The 17,843-nt window shown below is 39.9% G+C and overlaps 1 non-coding gene across 1 annotated transcript; it reads left to right on the forward strand.

The window, feature by feature from the left end:
- The first annotated feature begins 15,305 nt into the window (after nt 1–15,305).
- On the forward strand, nt 15,306–15,412 carry LOC123453391. Its single transcript, XR_006632784.1, has one exon. It is a non-coding gene; the product is annotated as a U6 spliceosomal RNA (small nuclear RNA).
- Nucleotides 15,413–17,843: the final 2,431 nt, after the last annotated feature.

The raw sequence follows: 17,843 nt of genomic DNA on the forward strand, positions 1-17,843 counted from the left end.
TGATAGTATTGTTCATGGTGAACCTTGCAGAGAAAGTGAGAGTGTACAATCAGAGTTTTGCAGAAGACAACAGAACCAACAAGACACATAAATATGTGAACAATCATATGTATACTATATATGCTAATTATGGGCATTGGTTCATCCAATTGTTAGTGGGAGTTGATAGGGTAAGCCTCAGATAATGTTCAAAGGTCTGAGCTAGGATCCTCAAAGACAGAAGACAATTGATATTCTGATTCCAATAGAGAAGTCAAATTTTTTTCATTCTCTGTCTTCTTTTTTTTGTTCAGTCCCTCAATGGATTGTATGGTAGTCACTCATATTGATGAGGGCAATCTATTTTTCTTTTTTTGTGCATGCTTATGTGGAGTTGAATTGCAGGTAGAGTACATTGCATATGAAGGGTTTAGGTAGGAATGCAATGGTTGTTATTAGTGAAGAGATGACCAGTGTGGCTGAAAACTCTGAAAAGTTCAGGGAGATGGACCATAAACATCATAACAAGAACTTTCTAAATAAGGAGTGGCTTTTATCAAGATAGTGTTGGTCCCTGGAAGATATTTAAATAGGGGCTGACAGGACTTTATTTAAATTTTTGAAAAGATATCTTTGTTGGTGTTACACAGAACAGGTTGTGGGCATGTGTGCATATGAGTCTGTGAGTGAAGGATGTGAGAGTACTCATGAATGGAAGCTGGAAAGTCAGGCTGCCATTGTAAGAATCCTATGGAGGGAAGAACATGCCTTGAATCACAGAGGTATTAATGCTGAGGGAAGAATTAGAAATGGTTTACTTTTTAGAGCTAAAAATTCAAGAACAGCTTTGGTGTATGTGTTGTGTATGCATGTGCATGTGAGAGGCAGAGTCGGGAGAGAGAGAGAAACTACAAAGGAAAGGCAGAATGAGACTGAAATCCTAGGTGTGGCATAATGAATTGGATGGATACATGCATTGAATTTAAAAGATTATGATATGATATCTGTGCATGTCTGTGAGTATATGTGTCATATGCAGATGTACCAGATGTACACATCAATGATTTTCTTCTGAATATTTGAATATTTGAAAACTACATAAAGTATTTAGAAGAAAATATCAAGCCAGCAGTTGCATATCTGAATTGGGAGCTCAGTAATCAGGTCAAGCCAGAGATGTATATTTATGAATACTTGGTATATAGAAGATATGCAAAGCCAAGTAACTGGGAAGAATCAATTCTGGAGAAGATATAGACATACTCTGATGGTCTCACCATTTTTTTTTTAAACCAAAATGGGCAAACATGGAGAAATAATCTAGTATCCTGGGACATTGCTTTGCCTGGTCAGGAAATACATCCATTCCTTCACAATGCTCTTGAGCAACCTGTTAGAATCTGGAGCCCCACTTGTGCTGAGCTACAAGTGCACCCCACTTCCAACAATATAATAGGTTTCTTTGCCCCCTGAGCAACCATTATTTGTACTCAATTTCTATTCATATATGTTTTTAGATATATCCACATGCAGAATAGTAGGAGACCATCCAGCTTGGACTGGTCTGAAGTGCTTGAGCAATAAGGTAAATTGTGTGTCCTCTAAAGAATCTTTTAAGGAGAATCTCCCTTTTACCATCTTATACCTATGCATAACTGGTCACACACAGGACAAAAATCAGATGAATCATGGGAATGGATATGGAGAGTAGAGAAAAGATTATAGAATTCAAGTATGTCAATCAAAATAACCACCCAGACTACACCACTGGGCAACTAACCCCTCCTTCTTGTGGACTTTTTATAAAGGAGCCTGTAGACAATAGCCAGGGCCTTTGAATACGCTTCCACTCAGGAAGCCCATTGCTTCTCCTGGAACTGGAAATATTGCCTAACTTTCAATAAGATTTATTGCTGTTTTACTATTTGTGTTTATTCTTTCAAATTCTCTGAAAAAAGTACAAACAATCTGAAAGCACCCAAACAGAGACCACCAGTAACATAATCAGGATTTGGCTTGGGGTTTAAGTGAAAGAGTGAAGGCCCTATGGTGGTGCAAAGGAATTCCTTAAACTATACTATCTATAGCACTTTAGAAAAGCCTCAATGGCAACATTTCATCTTGTTTATAATTATACATTTTCTCTGTATCTATCAAGATATGGATACATGGATAGCTTGTGTTTTAAGCCAATACTTTTCCAGTTTTCAAAGTCATGGTATATGGGAGTGTTTAGGACCTACTGCCCCTTACCTTCTCAACTATTACTCTCCACAGGATGACAATTTAATACAAATATTTCTGGGGAAAAAATATATTTTAGTAATTTTGTTGCTGGTAACATGTATGAAGTATTTCTTAACTTTAACAACATTTTGTAGAAAGTTCTTAAAATATTTTAAAACAATTGAATGTCTTGGTTCAAGTTCGTTAATTTGAAAGTTAATATCCCCTGGGAAACAATTAATTCACTTTACATAAAGTTCTAATAATTTAGCATCAAGAAGAATAAATACATTTTAAAATTGTGAGTTGATTGACTGCCAGTCATCTGTAAGCACATGTTGCAGTCAGGTTTGCATTGCTGGTAGAAATCACCCAACCAAGAGCAGCTTCTGGGAAAAAGAGGTTTATTTTGGCTTATAGGCTCAAGGGGAAGCTCCGTGATGTCAGGCAAAAATGATGGCATGTACAGAGGGGGAACATCACCCCCTGGCCAACATAATGTGGACCATAGCAACAGGAGAGTGTGCCAACCACGGGCATGGGGAAGCTGGCTATAACACCCATAAGCCTGCCCTCAACAATACACTCCCTCCAGGAGGCGTTAATTCCCAAATATCCATCAGCTGGGAACCTAGCATTCAAAACACCTTAGTTTATGGGGGACACCTGAATCAAACCACCACATTCCGCCCCGGCCCCCATAAACTGATATCCGTACATGATGTAAAACACAATGTGTTCAGTCTAACTTTAAAAGTCCCCATAGTTGTTGCCAATTCCAGTGATGTTCATACATCCCCATAGTTCAAAATCTTTTTACTGAGCCATAATACCAAAAAATAACCTCAAAAAACCCATAATGGCACAGAATAAATGTTCACACTGCAAAAAATGGCATTAGGCATAGCAAAGAAACATTCAACCAATACAAGATTTAAAACAACCAGAGCAAACATCAAACTGTAACTTCAAGTCCAACAACTCTAGCCATTGACAAATCTCCAAGTGTGATAATTCTAACCAGCAACAAGTTTCTGGCATTCCTATTCTGCCCTTCCAGCTAGGCTACTCACAGTCCTGAAAAAACTTCATCCAGCAATCCTTGGCAGCCATCTTGTGGTGCCAGCATCTCTACTGGGACTCTACCGCAAGCCAGGGTTCGTCCTCATGGCCCCATGGGGACTCCATGCAGATATCCAGCAAACCTGCTTCACACTGCCCATGGCCATTTCCAAAACACAAGACCATGTTGCAAACTTATGACCCTCTTTCCAGCATTTCTTATACTCCATGATACCAGGCAGGTGCCAATTTGTTAATCCAGGGGGGAATAAAGCAGACTTTGAAGAACAGGACACTCCTTGAGCACTCAGGCCCCTTCAAAAGAGTTGACATTCTTCCTGCTGCCCCAGCACAGGTCAGTTAGCCCAGTCTCCAAGGTTGTAATTTCTCAGTTGCAGCTGAGCGGGCAAAAATTCACCCAAAGATTTTTCTTTCTGTGCCATATTCCTCTACTCACACCAGTTCATTTCTATGCAAAGCAACCCTGCACAGCTTCTCAGTACATGGGCATAAGAGCAAGCTTCTCACATAAACTGCTAACCCAGTCCAGGCAAAGCTCTTTCTCACCCTCATAAACCAAACCTCACAGTCCATAGTTCTTACTGCATTCGGATCTTGTAGCTCAGACCCTAGCAGTCCATCAAACTGTACTGACAGCACTGCAAGGCATCTCTTAGGCCAAAGTTTCAAATCATCCCACATTCCTCTTGAAAATCAGCTCTAAAAGGCCAAAGCTACACAGTCAGGTGTCTAGCAGCAATCCCACTCCTTGGTACCACTTTACTGTTGCAGTCTGGTTTGCATTGCTGGTAGAACTCACCCAACCAAGAGTGGCTTCTGGGAAAAAGAGATTTATTTTGGCTTACAGGCTCAAGGGGAAGCTCCATGATGGCAGGGGAAAGTGATGGCATGAGCAGAGGGGGAACATCACCCTCTGGCTGACATAATGTGGACCATAGCAACAGAAGAGTGTGCCAAACACTGACATGGGGAAACTTGCTATAACACCCATAAACCTGCCCTCAACAATACACTCCCTCCAGGGGGCATTAATTCCCAAATATCCATCAGCTGGGAACCTAGCATTCAGAAGACCTAAGTTTATGGGGGACACCTGAATCAAACCACCACAGCACATATGACAGGATTCAGGGATGTGCATGGGGTTTCCTGTGTTGAACTATAAAATGACAATGTTCTTTTCTGCAATTGTAGGATTCATGAAAAGCTCATTTGTATTATTCACTTTGGGGACAAGTATTATTTGTAATGAAAATTCTTTTTCTTTTTCTTTATTTTTTTGAGAGATGTTTAAAATTTGTTGTTTTTACATTCTAAGCATAAAGGTATTTATTTGCTATTCTATTTGGATTATCACATTTTTGAAGAGTTCTTTGAGAGTTTTGTAGAGCTGTCTGGCTGGAGAAGGTATCACTGAGTGGATCCTAGGGTCCAGCCCTAAGGTGTGAGGGTGGATTTGGAATTCCAGGCTAAAGAGATGCAAAGTGCTGGAGCATTGCCTGGAGTTCCTGAAGTCTGTTTGCTTTGTTTTTAGTGGTGGCTTTCTCTATCTCTGATTTGTGAAAGGAGTTCAATGTTTTCTGCCATTATGGAACATCCCCTGGACCTGTAAGCTTCAAATAAATTTCCTTCCTCCCATAACTGTGCCTGGTTTGGAGGTACAACCCAGCAATGTGAAGCTGACTACTACAGAACTGGTACCAGAGTGTGGGAAGTGCTGAGATATCTTACCATGTGGATTTTGGTCTTTTGGAACTTGTCTGCTGGAGGAATAAGAAACTTGGTGCTTACTACTAACAATGCCTTTTGGAGCAATAAGCCAAGTATTATGGACTATTCTTTAAAAAATGATTAATTATTTATTTTAGAGACAAAGAAAGGTAGAGAGCGAGAGAGAGAGAAATTGAGACGGAGAGGGAGAGAGAGAGAATGGGTACAACAGGGACCCCAGCTACTGCAAAAAACTCCAGATGCATGATGCATGCACTACCTTGTGCAGCTGGCTTACATTGGTCCTGGGGAATTGAACCCAGATCCTTTGGCTTTGCAGGCAAGTGCTTTAAACACTAAGCCATCTGTCTAACCCTATTATGGACTATTCTAATGAAAGTTTGAAAATGCTAAGTACAGAAAGAGTTGTATTTGGAGGTTTAGCTTATGAACTTTCTATGGGGAAGGAAAATTTACAGAAGACTTTGTTGGAACAGGGATATTGCCATAAGGGCTGCTGTATTCTCTACCTAAGGCCCAAGAGTTTGATCAAGGTTAAATTTGTAATGGACTGATGTGCTTGGCTTAATATATGGGGCTGAGAAATTTAAGATTTAAAATTGGAAAAACTTAAGCAAGTTTAAAATTAGTGGCACAGAGACTGGGTGCTGAAGCTGCGATTGTCAAATATATTAGCATTTGGAAAGAGGATGGCCCAAATGCTTTACATTAAAACAATGGACAGAAAGCCTGAGGCAATCCCATCCTGTAAAAACTGAATGGTTGAAATGCAAACTCTTCTGAGAGCAGATCTGAAAAGAAGAAACATATTCTTTAAGGTCATGATTTATTTCATCCTTGAAGTAAGAATATGGCTCTCATATGCTGTTGGTACAGAACATTGGGTGACCTGGAAAGAATCTGGAAGAGAGCCAATCCACAGACAATAAGCCCTTCTTGTGCCAGAAGATGCTACATGAGTGACTGGGGGAAAATGACCAACATTTATCTAAGCAACTCGTGGTCTAAGCTACTCAGCAGCAAACAACCTGATGTGATGCTCACACAAGTGCAATAGTGGCACGCAGCCATAGTGGGTAACTAATTGCTCTTGATTTGGCTAACTGATCTGCTCATTGGAATGGAACCCATAGCTGGTTCTGGAAAAAAAGTCATAAACATATCCAAAAAATGAGCCCACTCTCCATTATCAAGCTCCTACCTATTGTGGGCTGCAAGAGGACCTACACCTATTAAATTTATCTGGTGCTGACTTCACTCTCCATTGGAGAATTTGCTTCTCTTTTTCAAATGGACGCAGATCCTGAGGAGAGAATTAACCTATGACACTTCACCAGGGCCCCAATTGAAAGCAAGAGTAATTGGGGAATTCAGCAAGAGTGCTGCTTTCTTGGTGAACCTGGTACCAGTACAAGGTGAAGGAGATAAAGACAGAGAACACTCAACTCCTACCAAACCAGATATCCAGAAACACAGAGGCTACCAAGACCTCATCACTGAAATAGACTTAAAATGAACCCATCATGGCTCAGGGAAATTCATGGAAAGATTGTTAAAGCCACATGTTGGGACATTATGCACAGAGACATTACCTCTTACTGATAACTGATGGTTAACCCCATAATACATGACACACATTCACCAATGAGGAGAGTCCCTGTGGAGGGGAGAAGACAGGGAGGAGGTTAACAATGGTATGAACATGGCTGTTTGCACATTGCATACATAAGTAATAAAAAAAAAAAGTAAAAAAAAAAAAAAAGAATCTGCTATGTCCTGCACTTCTGGTACTGGTTTCAGAAGAATGAAAACTGTGGAGTGCTCGGGACTTGTACAAGGTCACAGGAGCCACTGCTGAGATATGGCATGAGGCAGGGCATGATGACCCTGATAGGCTGGAAAAGGTATTGGAAGATGGACTGTGGTTTGCAGTGGACACCCAAAGATATTTTGGATATACCAGGACTGTGCAAGGACTACCATGAATCATGCCATTGGCCTGGACTGGAAGTTTTACCTGGCACTTCAGCCTGGCTGGAGAGGCAGAAATTCCAGAGACTGTTAGACATAATATCAGACTTGAACTGCAAAAGTTTGATGTTTGCTTGGGGGTTATTGTGGTGGTTTGATTCATGTGTCCCCCATAAACTTAGGTGTTCTGAATGCTAGGTTCCCAGCTGATAGATATTTGGGAATTAATGCCTCATGGAGGGAGTGTGTTATTGAGGGTGGGCTTATGGGTGTTATAGCCAGTTTCTCCATGCCAGTGTTTGGCACACTCTCCTGTTGCTATAAGCCACCTTATTTTGGCCAGTGGGTGTTGTCCACCCTCTGCTTATGCCATCTTTTCCCCCTGCCATAGTGGAGCTTCCCCTCGAGCCTGTAAAGCAAAAGATATCTCTTTTTCTCAGAAGCTGCTCTTGGTTGGCTGACTTCTACCAGCATTGTGAACCAGACTATAACAGTAAAGTAGTACCAGGAGTGTAATTGCTGCTAGACACCTGACTGTGTAGCTTTGGCCTTTTGGAGCTGATTTTCAAGAGGAATGTGGATTTGAAACCTTGGCCTAAGAGATGCCTTGCAGTGCTGTCAGTACAGTTTGATGGACTATTCTGGTCTAAGCTGCAAGACCTGAATGCAGTAAGAACGATGGACTGTGAGGTTTGGTTTATGAGCGTGAGAAAGAAGAACTTTGCTTACACTGGGCCAGCAATTTGTGTGAGAAGCTTGCATTTATGTCCATGTCCTGAGAAGTTGTACAGGATTGCTTTGCATAGAAATGAACTGGTGTGAGCAGAGGGATATGGCACAGAAAGAAAAATCTTTGGGTGATCTGCCTGTTTAGCTACAATTGAGAGATTACAATCTTTAAGATTGGGCCATCTGACCTGCACTGGGGCAACAAAGGAATGTAGACTCTTTTTAATGGGCCTGAATGCTCAAGGTGTCCTGTTCTTCAAAGTCTGCTTTATTCCCCCCTGGATTAACAAATTGGCACCCTACCTGGTATTGTGGAATATAAGAAATGTAGGAAAGAGAGGGTCATTGAGTTTGCAACACAGTCTTGTGTTTTGGAAATGACCATGGGCAGTGTGAAGCAGTTTTGCTGGATGCCTGCATGGAGACCTCATGGGGCCATGAGGATGGACAGGGAATTGTAGTGGAGACACAGAGGATCTGCCAGGACCACGAGATGGCTCCTAAGGAAAGCTGCTGGCCCCAGTGAAGTTTTCAAGGACTGTGAGCAGCCTAGCTGTAGGGGTGGAATTAGAATGCCAGAGACTTGTTGTTTGGGTTTAAGGATGTAAAATAGTGACATAGTTCTCACGCAGTAGAAGAGCATCATTAGTATTGGAAAAGCTGAGCTGCACAAATCATAATGTACACAAAGTCAGATGGGGGCTTCCCATTTCTACCCATGGTTGAATATTTCATTAAGTTTGGCTTCAAACCATCTTTGAGTCTTCCTGAAAGTGAGGCTGTTTTGTACAGATGCTGCATATAGAGGTGGAAATCAAGAGAACAAGACAGAGGGGGAAAGAAGAGAGAGACAAATTCAGGAAGAGAGGGAGGAGAGAGAGTACATGAATATATATGAAAAATATTCCAGAATAAGTAGCATTTAAGGGTACAGTAAAAGTTTCCACAGGGGGCTGGAGAGATGGCTTAGCGGTTAAGCGCTTGCCTGTGAAGCCTAAGGATCCCGGTTCGAGGCTAGGTTCCCCAGGTCCCACGTTAGCCAAATGCACAAGGGGGCGCACGCGTCTGGAGTTCGTTTGCAGAGTCTGGAAGCCCTGGCGCGCCCATTCTCTCTCTCTCCCTCTATCTGTCTTTCTCTCTGTCTCTGTCGCTCTCAAACAAATAAATAAAAAATTAAAAAAAAAAAAGTTTCCACAGGGAGTGAGAGGGCATATTCACTGATAGTGCTTATGTAGACCTCTTTGTAGACATTTTATCTATTTCTGAAATTGTGTGAACACTGCTTGGCAGAATTAATGGTAGTGAGCCATCTGGCTTCTGGGGATGAAGAGAACATGACTTAGTACATTTTGTTTGGAGTGATCAGATAAGGCAGAGCACTGTGTGGGCAATGCAGTTTGTCTAGGGGAGTTGAGACATGTCAGAGGGCAACAGATGTGTGGGATACAGTTATAGAAAGGTGAGTCAATAGGCTTCTATGACAAGGTTTTTCTTTTGTCAATTCCAATTACCAGTGGGACTTTGATGTTTTATATAACTTTTCCTTTTGGTGGAGCAGAGGGTTTACCGTTGTGTAAGTTTATGGAGGACTTGGCAAGTAGTAACTTTGGAGCTCTATCTAAATCTTTATTCAGCAGAAAGAGATCTAGAACTGAGTCTACTCTTTGTATTGAAAAGGCCAAGCTAAATTCCTCTGCATAAGAAAGTGCTAAATTATTTTTTCTCCTATAGGGCAGTTGGCAGAAACTGGAATGGAGTCCAGTGGAGCCAAAGAGGTAGTTCTATGACTAAACAGTGTGGAAGAGTGATCTGAGGCTGCAATAACAGGGACATTCAACTATGGACATTTGATAGGAAAGAGAATGGACATGATCAGAACATGTGACTCTGTAAGAGGAATGTTATTTATCTTTTGAGGCCTGAAACTCTGGGAATATCCCCGTCTTCCTAAAATTGAATAAAGACTATCAATCACAGCACTGTACTCTTTGTGAGACATGCCATCTCTCACATTCTTTCTGCCCCTGTGTCTACTATGTTCCCTGAGCCTTGGAGTGGGGGAGTGGAGGGTGTTATAAACCTTCTTAATGTTGAGGTCATAGTAGCCTCTATATTTCTACCACTTCCTCTGTAATGCTTCCTGTGCCCTGGTGGACGTGATAGAATGGCTCTTCTCATGCAAGGCAGTCAGCTTTCTTTTCTAATAATGCTGCTAGGTCTCAGTATTTGCCACCATCTGTAAAAAGCAGATTCTCTAACTAACAGAAGCATGGATCAGAGGCAATGAAAGGACATTTAGAATGTAAGAGCCACAAGATGGGAAAGTGTCCCGTGAGGCATTGTCCCTTCCTCAGAGACTTCTTGGCACATCCACAGTCCCACAGTAGTTACTTATAACCTTTCTGAGGAGGCTCTTGAGTGGAATTGGAGTGGGGGAGAGGGGACAGAAGGGTACAATTTGATGGGAATAAGGCCAAATTGTAATATGTTCATATATTAACATTCTTAATAAAAATAAATATACAAGAAAATGAAAACAATCTCCTACTTCTTTTGTGCTTTGTGAAAAAGATAGCCCTCAAAGAAAACCTTGGTTTATTAGAGTCCCTTCTTTTGGCTCCATAAGACTCACATGAATTCTTCCTTACTTGTTTTTATAAAATTTGAAGCCCTCTTCCTTTACTTGGAGATAATTTTCACTAATGAGAGTAATCCCTACAGAAACAGCTAGAAAACATTTATATCCTTGTCATGTATATTTCTGTCTGTCATATGTTTGGGGCAGCGACTTCAGTTGAAGACCCCTTTGTTTCTTCTTGCATCACTATGAAGGACACAGTGGTGAGTCCAACCCCCTCTGGGCCTAAGCTCATTTTAAGGGTCATACAGATTTAATGCTCTTCTTAGTGACTTCTTGCCCACTTTCTGATATAAGCTTCTTTAAGTCTAGGGGTTTGAACATTTGGTGATCTCTGTTGACAGAATAATAGTTTATAGAAATTTCCCCTCTGTGAGAAGTGAAAAGAAAATCTGTTTGGTCTTTTTTAGGTTTTTTTTTTTTAATTTATACAAGTATCTACTTTTTTTTAAATTTTTTATTTAATTATTTGAGAGCGACAGACACAGAGAGAAAGACAGATGAGGAAGAGAGAGAGAATGGGCGCGCCAGGGCTTCCAGACTCTGCAAACGAACTCCAGACGCGTGCGCCCCCTTGTGCATCTGGCTAACGTGGGACCTGGGGAACCGAGCCTCGAACCGGGGTCCTTAGGCTTCACAGGCAAGCGCTTAACCGCTAGGCCATCTCTCCAGCCCTACAAGTATCTACTTTGAGGTCAAATAAATTGAGAATTTGTACCCATCGGGAAGAGAACAGTTTTCTTTCTTCATGAGTTTTGTTTTCTGATTATGCTTAACCCAGGGCTACTATTTTACAAATTGAAGCTGTAAAACCATTTTGGATTGTGTGTGTATATTTTTGGCTGAGATTTTGTGACTTATGAGGCTTTATGCCTGTGCCTATACTAATTTACAATGTTTTCTGAGTAGTATTACCAAATTGGATTATAAAATTTCTTAGAGTTGTATTATTCATTTATTTTAAACAGAGTCTCATGTAACTCAGGCTGCCTGTTTATGTAGCCAACCCTGACCTAGTACATCTACTCCTCTGGTGTTTATGTGCTGAGTGCTGGGATTACAGACAGGCCCCACACACCTCTGTTCATGCTATGCTAGGGAGAGAACCCAGGGCTTCATGCCTACAAAGCAAGCATTCTGCAAACTGAGCCACATCCCTAGCTCCAGAGATTTATTCTGATTGATTTACAGCACTTACATAAATTCTGAAATTCCCCCAAGTTAGCAAAAGTAAGCCAAATTTTCTCAGTGTGAAAAAGGCATTTTTAGCATTTTTTTATTAATAGCATTTTCAAATAAAATTTGTTTTTTATTTCCTCCCTTCTTCTCCCTTTCCTTCTTCTACCACTTCCTTCCCCATATATATTCTTCCTTCTCTTTACATGCCATAACTATCCAAAATAAGTTATTTTAAACACTTGAAATGATTGTTTTCATTTATTTTTTTCACACTATTTTTGCATGCCACAGGAATTGTCAATTGTGTCATTCTTTTAATGAATTCTAGTCAGATTTTCTTGTTTTGGAAATTCAGTGACATATTAGCCACAATCATTGAAGACTTTCTTTAACTACAGAAAGCTTTTGCTTACTCTTCCCAAAGCAGTTGTTATCATCTATAAGAATGTATACAATTTTCAATGAAGAGGGCTGTTTTATAAGAATGTGAACCTGTTGGCATACGCTTCTGATAGATGACATTGCTTAAATAGCTATGAGACCACGAAAGTGGGCTAAGTCAGTACGTGGATTCCGTTTGAGATCCAGCAGATTTCTGAGTCAGGTAACCCAAGATTAGTAGAATGAAAATTAGCCATAGGACCAAGTGAACTGCTGAAGGATTGGTGGTGTTTGGAATATCATTGATATTCTAAAAATATTTTCTTGAAATAACTCTCTTTTCTTCAAGTCACCTACATTCAAAATTACTTTATAGACTGCTTTGTAAAATAAAATGAAATACACATAAGATATATATTTTTCTATTTGCCTGATAAATATTCCTGACAGGGTAGCAATTATTTACACAGGATCGATAAGGACCTGTTCTCCTTGTATAACATATTTAAATCATTGATTATGCAACTTGAGCCTCAGCTAAAATGTCATATTTGATAATAATGCTCACTAAAGGGAATATAAACATTTTTGTATTGTTGTTTCAAGGCATTGCAGCCCAAATGGGCCTTGAATTCAGATCTACCTGCCTCAGCCTCCTCCCAAATTCTGGGATTACAGGCCTGCACATCACACTTAGTCCATGACTAGACACTTTTAATGAACCCAGCCAGTTCTACGGAACAAATTGCCTTCTTGTTAAAACTAATGTGGTACCAAGTCGTAAGCCAGGAAGGAAGTCCTACTCTTTGGTTGGCTCAGTGAGAGTCAAGGGATAAATTCAGCAAGCTAAAAGGCAGATTTTGTCTCAATAGAGCTGATATGAAGCCTGAGTTTCTTGTGTTTCTCCCAGATAATGCCCATGCTGCTGTCCACCACGCACACTATGAGGAGCAAAGCTCAGCAGGATGTGGAAGAAGGCTTTGAGCTAATCTTTTCTTGAGCTCAAGGCTGACCCCTGCTGACCCTGAATTACATGATCTGTACTCTGATGCCAGTTTGTGTTTGGACACTGCATTTTCAGAGGTGGTTGGATCTATAGTGTATAGGCTGCTCTCACAACAGTGTTGCGAAGAATAGCTGACTTGCAGCTTTAGTCCCAGGAGTTAAAATTAATACCCACAACCAAAGGTGGTGACTTTTTTCAAGGTTATCTCATAATAGGTGGAATCAGTCAATAAAAGAGTGGAGATTTCCAAGTAATCAGCTTCATACACTAAATCACACAACTTTGTCTCATAAGCCATGAGAAATTTGAAATGTAGTAGTTTTGGAGCCACAGTTTTTATAGAGTTCTCCAAAGCAAGGTAGTTAAACCCTGCAATTTTTAATGAAGAAAAACATTTATTTTAGCTTTCCTATTGTCTTAAAAACAGGTATGAGGAATTGGTCTTCATAGTATGATACCAAGAAGAGTATTAATATTTAAACAATTCTCTGCACATGTAAAATTATATTGTCTCCAAAAATACGGTGTCAATTTGGCTTGCTATATATGTGTGGCTATCTAAATGCAGATTTTTTTTTTTTTTCAGTTACACCTTGACTCACTCAATTATGCAGCCAGGGAGCAGATACTATACTTTTCTCCAGGATAACTTCCCATTAGAGACCATGAGATTGAATTTACAGTACAGGTTAAGCCTTTCTAGCACAGATTATACTTTTGAATTTACAGCATACTGTTTCACAGGAGATGACTGAATTGCAGATGCCTTGTAATGCAGCTGTTCTCTCTGGTGTCCTGCTGTTTGTGGACCTGGGAAATTCACACCAACCTATACATTGTATTAACCTTAATGCAAAGCAATTCCTGGTGTCTAGATTCTGGGGAGTTCATTCTATGCATATATCCAGTGAAGAGAAATGAAAGTTTGGGCCAAATAAATCCTCCATCCTAATTTTGAATTCATTGCCCCGGTAAATTCCCCCTTAAACCAGCTACCTTCAGATATAGTAGGAATGATGACTGCTACTTTTTATGCTTTTTACTAAGAGGGATTTGAAATACCATGTGCTTCAAGGAGAAATAGGCCAGACATGCCTAAATAATTTTAGTAGCCCAGTGGGATGAAAAACCCCACTTAATTATACCTTGAAAGGCAACATTATTACGTTTCATATGTAGAAAAGTATGTGTGTGTGTGTGCGCACGCGCGCGCAAGAGAGAGAGAGAGAGAGAGAGAGAGAGAGAGAGAGAGAGGGAGGGAGGGAGAGAGAGAGCGCTCACACAAGCATGTATGCATAGATAGACGCATAGATAAGCTGAAGCAAACTGTTTGGGGAATAATAGGAGATAATTTTTAAAAACTTAACTCATCCTCAAGAGATAGGATCACAAACAATTAGGATTTTATGTATAAATTACTTTTACAGATTGAAAAAAGATCCTTTGTTTGATTTAAACAAAATTCTTTGTTTAGCATCATGTATATAGAATTCAAAGAATGCAAATTTAGCTGTTTTGTCCCCAGTGTAGGGGTCACATTATACAGACTCAGCAATTGTATAGTACTATTATTCTAAGCAAATTTGATAGTTCATCTGTACTGCAAATTAAACACAAATAAAAGCAGATACAAAAAGGATTACTTACAGGGTATTTCGCTTGCTTGTGATAATTTAGCAAAGTCACAGAGATAGATAATTACAAAACAAATAAATGATTATGGCACTTTAAGCTCTCATTTCCACATTTCTTCACCCCTTATTTTTTAACAGCTTTCTTCCAGCTTATGATGTGTGTATGCGCACATGTGTGTGTGTGTGTGATGTTGCCTGTTTGTATGAGTATGGAAATCCATGTGTTTAGACAACTTATTTTCCACTACATAATATTTCATCTGACCCCTGGGATTTTGATATGAAACACTTTCATTGCCATTCAGTTAAAAATCATAATTTGATTTAGAATGAGGTTTCATTATTTTCTAGTAGACAGATTATAGCTATTAGAATATTTGATTAGAATATGTGGAATGCATATTTGTTGCATTTTGATGTTTAAAATTTTGTCTGTGGGGCTGGAGATATGGCTTAGTGGTTAAGGCACTTGCCTGTGAAGCCTAAGGACTCATGTTCAACTCTCCAGGTCCCATATAAGCCAAACACAGTGACACAAGTGTGCAAGATCACATAGGTGCACAAGGGGTGCACGTCTGGAGTTTGATTGCAGCGGCTGGATGCCATAAGTTGCCAATTCTCTCTTTCTCTTGCATACAGTAAAAGGCCAGTCTGTTGTGCTTGCCTCAAAAAAAGGGGTGGGGTTGTCTGTGAGCCCACTACTTTTTTCCTGGGAATGTTTTAAAACCCCATTATAATTAAGGATTTAGTGCTTGCTTTGGCAGCACATATACTAAAATTGGATCAATACAGAGATGATTATCATGGCCCCTGCATAAGGATTACATGAAAATTCATGAAGTGTTCCATATTTTTAAAAGAAAAAAAAGAGAGAATTTATTACTTAACATGGTATTTACAGTATCTTTGTGTGTAAGGAAGGGGAAGAGATTATTCTACTTATTCTTCTGAGTTTTTACCTGGGATTAAGGCAGGAGAGTAGAGCACAGAGTGAGGTCTGGGAGAACCTTGCCCAAAGGCTGAGATTTTAACATATGAAAGAAGAAGGCTGTGACTTCTGTTCCATTATAATGCTTAAACATATTCCCCTGAGTAGTGATTTAAGATGCTAAGGAGACATGAGCTGCATAAAATTGTTTATGGAACCACATGCAAATAGATCTTATTTGAGAAAATTCATTCTAGGCAAATGACCCTAAAAGCATGTGTCATGTGACATAAAAGCCTTTTTTCCTTCTTTGTACAGCATTGCTACTTGAGCTGCTAAGCTTCTCTTTACTACAGTGCACATACTCCCCTGGATTTAATCTCTATATAATAAACTTCTGCTATCTACATGTCTCTGACTATTCCATGACTCAAGACACAAGAACCTGAAACCCCTTCAAGGCTGCCCACTGAACTTCATTATCCACCAATATCAGGACTTTCTATAGCAAAAGACAGAACAACAGAGACAAGTAAATCTATTAACATGTGTGCCTCATGTATTTCTATCTTATATGGCCTATTCAGCTAACTGTAGAATAAAAATGAGAAGCCTGTAATAAATTCCAGGCATGGGGTGTGTGGTGGTTTGAATAGATGACCCCCAATATATTCAGTTTTTTATTGTTTTTAGTTTCATCTGCAGCCACCTGGCTGGAGGCAGTGTCACTGGGTGGATCTTAAGGTGTGGTGGTGGGTTTCAGATTTCAATCTAAAGATATGTAAAGTGTGCCTAGCTGGAGTTCCCGAAGTATGCTGTGGCTTTTGACTTTTAGGCTTGAACTTCTCTCTCTCTTCTTGGACCTGTAAAAGCAGGCCAGCTCCTTTTGCCATTATGGAACTTCTCCTGGATCTGTAGGCTTCAATAAATATCCCTTCCTCCATAACTGTACCTGGTTGGGAAGTTCATCTCAGTGAACCTGAAGCTGTCTGCTACAGGGTGATGACCAAAATTAAACAAAATAAAACAAACAAACAAAAACACTAAGTAAAGGAGATTGTTGGAGTGTATCGCTTACTTTTTCATTGCTTAAACTAAACACCAGAACCAAAATGGGTTATTGAAAGAAAAGGTTTACATAAGACTGGCAGTTTCCAGGGGAATTTTCATCATGGTGGAGAAAGCATGGCAGAGCAGGTTGCTGGGGCATTACTTCTCCATATATCAGCAGCAGGACAGGAGCAACATACACTAGCTCTGAACATGTCTCTGAACCCACAGAGCTGGATTAATTGACCCAAAGGTCTGTCCCTAACAACATATCTACAGCAAGGTTCTACCTCCCATGGGCTCTCTCAGCTGGAGACTTATGTAAGAGGCTTAATCAAAAACATTTGAGGCTATGAAGACATTTTTTATTCAAACCACCACACAGAGTAAATAAGCTTTGTTATTTAGATTTAGTCAGTTTGGGTCTTCTCCACTAATGAGAGTCTGTAGTGATTTAGACACCTTCTCTCTCCGCAATGGAAAGGGAGATATTCTTGCAAATTAAGATTTTCCTTATAAATGTAAATTTCCTCTGCATAAAGCTAACTTCTACTCCTTCCCAGCTACTTTGGTGTCTGCTTTTTCTCAAAATAATTGGCTCAAAATAATTTGTATGCCAAACAGTCACATTTTAGTTTTGCACAAATGTCAGTCTACTTGGTCTTAACCAATTTAATGACTTTGCACCCTTCTATAGATAGAGGACACTCACCTTTTTCCTTTTTAAGGGATAGCCTGGTCTATCTAATTCTATTATTTTGTGCTTCTCTGATTCCATTTTTCTTTTTCTTTTTCTTTTCTTTTTTTGTGAGGCAAGGTCTTGCATTTCCCAGGCTGGCTTCAAACACACTCTATAGCTGAGGAAGACCTTGAATTTCTGATACTATTACCTCCATCTATTAAATTCTGGGATTACAAGTATACTCTACCACATTTAGTTATTAATGTGGTGCTTGGATCAAATCCAATTTGTGCATGCTAGGCAAGAGCCCTGCTAACTCAGTTACATTCTAATATTACCAGTTTTGTGGGCTGGCAGGCTTCAAAAAACCAGTGTCTCTGTCATCTTGTGACTCACAAAGAATTAACAAGAGCACACTTGGCAGAAGGGCAAGGTAAAGATTTATTTTAGGAAAGAAAGTAAAGTATAAAGCTCCCAAGTTGGCAGGGGTCCTATGTGGGTCATCCACATGGTGACTTGGGTCAGGTTTTCTTTTATCCTTGGGGATGCAAGTTAGGCATGAAATTGTGATGAGTTTTACTGCTAGTTATAAATCTATAAGGAGAATCTTGATTGGTTGGTGACTC

This window comes from Jaculus jaculus, chromosome 11 (genome assembly GCF_020740685.1).
Source record: "Jaculus jaculus isolate mJacJac1 chromosome 11, mJacJac1.mat.Y.cur, whole genome shotgun sequence".
In the NCBI taxonomy this organism is placed as follows: domain Eukaryota; kingdom Metazoa; phylum Chordata; class Mammalia; order Rodentia; family Dipodidae; genus Jaculus; species Jaculus jaculus.